The 5,266-nt window shown below is 42.0% G+C and overlaps 1 non-coding gene across 1 annotated transcript; it reads left to right on the top strand.

Annotated features, from left to right (window-relative positions):
• The first annotated feature begins 1,450 nt into the window (after positions 1-1,450).
• Positions 1,451-1,522, top strand: TRNAQ-UUG. The gene has a single exon. It is a non-coding gene; the product is annotated as a tRNA-Gln (tRNA).
• The last annotated feature ends 3,744 nt before the right edge of the window (positions 1,523-5,266 follow it).

Here is a 5,266-nt window from a genome sequence, read left to right as displayed (position 1 = left end):
CTTCCTTCCTTCCTAGCTCCTCTGACCTGCACATGTGGGCTCGTCTGCCGCCAGACCGGCCAGAAGTGACGTCACATCACTAACGTGACGTCACTTCCGGCCAGTCCGACATCAGACGAGCAGCGTCGCTGATGGGGCCCCAGCTTGTCTCAAAGCCGCTGGAGCTGCAATGCTGGGGCCCTGCGCTGCTAGGGCCAGGCCTCCGCCTCCTCGCCCTTCAATGTCGGCCGATAGTCATGTAAGGCTGCCCTGGTACTCGCCAATACTGAATACCGAAAGTCCTATTAACGAAGCCCGGCGGCATGTAACAACTCGCCACCTGACTTCCTGATTAGCAGGGAAGCAGTCTCCATGCTTCCTCGTCACCAGGTGACAAGAAAGCACGGAGCAGGCTTTCTGGCCAATCAGGAAGCCGACGCTGTGTAATAATGACGTGGTGCCCGGCTTCCGGATTGGCCGGAAGGTGATGAGGGAGCATGAAGCCGGCTTTCAGGCCAATCAGAAAGCCGGGGGGCATGTAATAACTCGCCGTCCGGCTTCCTGATTGGCCAGCTTCCCGACCAATAAGGAAGCCGAGCAGCGTGCAATGACTCACTGCACGGCTTCCTGATTGGTCGGGAAGCTGGCCAATCAGGAAGCCGCAAGGCGAGGTATTACATGCCCACAGGCTAGGCATTGGAGCATTTGGACAAGTTTGAGTACTCGCCCAAATACTCGGCATCGGCACCGATACTAGTATCAGTATCGGTGCATCCCTACCCTTCACCCTACTTCACCTGAACCTTGTCTCTGTCATCCTGTTGTGTCTGATTGCTGAAATACTTCCACCCAGTGTGTTGTCTTGCTCTTTTGCATTTTCAAGTTGTTTTCCCTAAACAGCAATCTGCTGACACTGCTCCTGGCTAGTGATGAGCAGAACTTACTTGGTGTGGTTTGCAAAACTGCTCTAAAGTTAGAATATTTACTGTTTTGAATGTTTGCGTTTGCTGACGTATATAATTGTTATAATTTCTAAGGGGCATTTAATGCCATGGGCAACTTTACCAACCAATATAGGGGCAAAATAATGAATTCTAAATGAAACTCAATTTTCAAGAAAATATCGATATTTGAATACTTTAGCTGCCATCTCCTCAATGCATTTTTTTAATGGAAGGTAAACTGATTTAATTCTTTTTCATCAAAACCATTAATTATTTTTTAATCAAATTTCTGTCTAAATTTCCTAGGGTTGGGACACGCTTACTTTTAGAAGTCGAGTGCCTAACTCACATTCCATATGTGTATGGAAATATCAGTAATGCAATTTTTGTTTCTCATATGTTTAAAAGTATTTTTTTTTAAATGCATAAGCTCTCAAGTGTAGTTAATACTGCCAATGATTCATGACATGACTAACACTAATTATGTGCTTTATTATTCCAAAGCACTGACACCTGTATGTCAGTAGGGTTCCATGGTGTAATGGTTAGCACTCTGGACTTTGAATCCAGCAATCTGAGTTCGAATCTCGGTGGAACCTGGCCATTTTTATTATCCGTATTGAAATTATATATGCTATTATACAGCATAAGGATAACACAAAAGTGATTTTGAACAAGATGTGCAATTCTGAGGATTCTAAATGTGTTGTTTCTATGATAAACATGTCTAATATTAGCAGCTATCTAGATCAGCGGTCGCCAACCGGTGGTCTGCGAGAAAATTTTGGTGGTCCCCGGGCCCCTCTGATGCCGTGCAGGCTGGGCCGTCATTGAAGCGGCACGAAGGCTCCAGGGCTGCCTCTCACTGACTCAAGAAGCGGCTATCGCAAGGAATGCGCCGCTCTCAGTACAGTGCGGGCTCTGCAGGAGGCGGGACATCTCGTCAGTACCAGGACTGAGCAGCCTGCGGGACATAAAAAAAGTGGGGAGAAGTCAGGTAATAGTGGCTCAGTGTGGGGGAAGGGGTGGCACGGAGGTGGTTGGGGGCAGTGCTGAAGCTAGGGGGGGCATGTGTCCCGGGCGCCACCGGCGGGGCCAGTGGCAGATTCGATAAGGGGGGAAACAATTAATATTATTACTGGGCTGGGGCGGGCGGCACCTCTCCCTCCCTCCACCAACACTGCCCCTCCAGCAGGCACACCCGCACCTATGTATGTATGTATCTGTATATATATAGTATGTTTACTATATCCTCAATCATGATGTAGATCACTCCCATTCATTCATAATTGAGGACACAGTAAACATACTCTTTCCTCAATTATCTACAAACACTCAGCAATCACTGATCACTGACTGCTTGTACCCGCTCTCCATCCTGACAGCTGTCACAGGAGGCTGGGCAGGGCGCTGCGGGAGGAGAGCTCAGCCTCCTGTGACAGTAATGGCTGTCTCCGCCAACACCGCCACTCTCCTGATCTGTGACAGGAGGCTGAGCGGTGCGGGGAGGAGAGACGCCGGCCGCTCACAGTTCTCTCCTCCCACACTGCTCGGCCTCCTATGACAGTAAATGCGGGTCATTTTAAGCAACTAGCCAGACAGATTTTGCATTCGGATCTTTGCATAAAAACACAAATGGCAAGTGTGAATGGGGTCTAAAGGCTGGTATTTTACCCATATTGTGGAAAAATTACCATTCTCAAAGTGTTTCTCAATAAAATTATTGTATTAGTAGATAAAAAGCTTAAAGCAACATTAGTGGCCATGTTGTACTGCATATGTATTTGTCTGAATTCACAGCCATGAATAATGGCAGTGTCTCAATACAAAATATTCTTTACTTCTTTACTCCTTCTTGTGGTGGCTCAGTCAGTGAGACCTGCAACCTGCAATCTCTTATGAAGGTTGTCAACTAAAATAAAGTAAGATGTACTTGACTTACAGAGAGAAGCCAACTATTTAAAAAAAATTTAACCTACAAAGAGGAGAGGTAATGAAGCGGTGGTACAGAGAAATTACATTGTAGTGCCAAAAATATATTTATTTGTACTGTTTCTATGGTCTATAGAAGTAGTAATCAACTGAAAACCTTCTTTCATTCATTGGAGGGGAAAAAAAAGTCATATACCTACATGTATAGTCATATACCTACATATATAAAAAGTCATATACCTACCTGTAGAGAACATTTTTTTTTTTCTTTCATTCATTGGAGGGGGAAAAAAAGTCATATACCTACATGTATAGTCATATACCTACATATATAAAAAGTCATATACCTACCTGTAGAGAATTTTTTTTCCAAATGGCCAGTTTTAAAAAGTAAAGGGTCCATTTATGATCCCTACTGTAGTTTTCACCATAACCAGGCTTTAGGTAATAAATAGAAGTCATTTTTGAGATACTGTATATTGAATTTCAGAGGAATATGCAATTCAGAATGCCCATCAATGACACAGTGATGACTACCTGTGCCATAGGGAAATTACATACAGAATACATAGTTGCTGTCACAGCTGAAATGTGTCACAGAGCCAGGGCTTTATTTACCATATTGCCTCTCCTTTGCCTATGCCTAATGCAGAAAGTTTGCATGCACAGTGCAATGTACAGAAACGCACATGGATGCCATCCAAGATAAGAACAGTGCGATATTTATGGATACCATCCAAGATAAGAACAGTGTCATATTTCTTGTGGACCTGGATTTTCAAACAACATGAGTGTGTATGTGCATGTAATTCTCCAGTCAAGACTGAAGGGCATTTAAACTCTTTGTGAATGTAAATGGTAGACCACTGTGTAATGTCTCTGAGCATGTTAAAGTAAACCGATCTTAAGAGCTCCATGGGGGTTGCCATTGCTGACTTCTGTCCAATAAATGCTAGTTACCTGGCTGGTATGCTTACCTACTAGCTTGAGTACTTTCTAAATCACTGAGGCTCAGGAATGTCATGACATAATCAGAAGCCCTTATCTAGATACTTGTTCCAAGTCAAAACCTGGAAGCCAGTTTGCCCACATGACAAGTAGGAAACTAGCCTTTTCGGAAGGATTTACAGTATAGGCAATACCAGCCTTCATGTTTCTCACATCACAGGTTTCCTTTTGCCCTAATTTACAATTTTGTATTGCATCCAACTCATGTTAACGTACACTGATGCATTAATGTTTGATGCTTTAAGACAGGCTATTCTTTTAAATAGGTTGCCTAATGCACCAAAACACATGAAAAAGGTTCATGCATTATTTTTTTTAACACAGCACACCGCAATGCATGGTAGTGCGTTATAGTTTGATTTGCTGCAACTCAGGGGCGTTGTCATAGGGCATTGCGGTGCTATTCAGAATGAATGGTACCACAGAGCACCAATGCAATGTGTTGCTGCACATTACAGTAACGCACGATAAAGCAACACAATGGTGTGAATTCAGCCTCAAGGCATTTTCACTAGGGATGTACCGATATATCATCCATATGAATGGGAGTGATCTACATCACCTCCTGTTCATTCATAGTTGTAGTTATAGTAAACATACCATGTCCTCATGTTATGAATGAACAGGAACACTCATAGAGTATTCCTGTTCATTGATAACAGGGGACACAGAAAAAGAGCTTGAGGACTTTGTGTCCTCAATCTCTTTTTCTATTTTAAAAGGGAAATATCAGGGGTCTAATATTTCCCCAAAGCCCCTAAAAGTAAAGTCAAAAATACAAATATTTAATGAAAAAAAAAGAATTAATAAATATAAAAAAATATGAAAAAATTTAAATTAAAAACATTTTCGGTATCGGCCTGACAATTTTTTTTATTTCGGTTTCGTTTCGTTTTTAAAATTTCCATTTCGGTGCATCTCTAATTTTCTCAGAATCTAAATATGTAAATTATTAGTATTTGTAAATCACACTCGTTTGTGCCTATTAATTTTGCACAAAAAAGACAATAGTAAGGCATACAGATTCCACCAACAGTGAATAAATGGAACAATGAAATTATAATGTGCTACAATTGCTATTCTGCAGATTATTTTGTTCTGCTTGATTTCACTTCAGTTCCTAATTCTTCCCATGAGCTTACTTTGTCGGCAGCAAAAAAGGGAAATAACTATGTCTGTTCCACAGATAAATGTGAATGCCTTGCTTTTCAAAGAGGCTTATAAAGAGATGCAATAAGAATGGCAAAGCATAAATTAGAGTGTGATGTAATCTCCTTGAAATAGTTTTCCCTAAATTATCATAATTGTACCTTAGAGGAAGCACACATATATAAGACATGACTGTTCCCGTTTCATGAATCTTGGTGGCCAAGCCTTCTTTGCTTTTTCTTCCTCAAGTATAT

Source organism: Nanorana parkeri, unplaced genomic scaffold (genome assembly GCF_000935625.1).
Source record: "Nanorana parkeri isolate BGI_ZX_2015 unplaced genomic scaffold, ASM93562v1 scaffold331, whole genome shotgun sequence".
Lineage (NCBI taxonomy): Eukaryota > Metazoa > Chordata > Amphibia > Anura > Dicroglossidae > Nanorana > Nanorana parkeri.
This window is presented reverse-complemented; position numbering and strand designations above follow the sequence as displayed.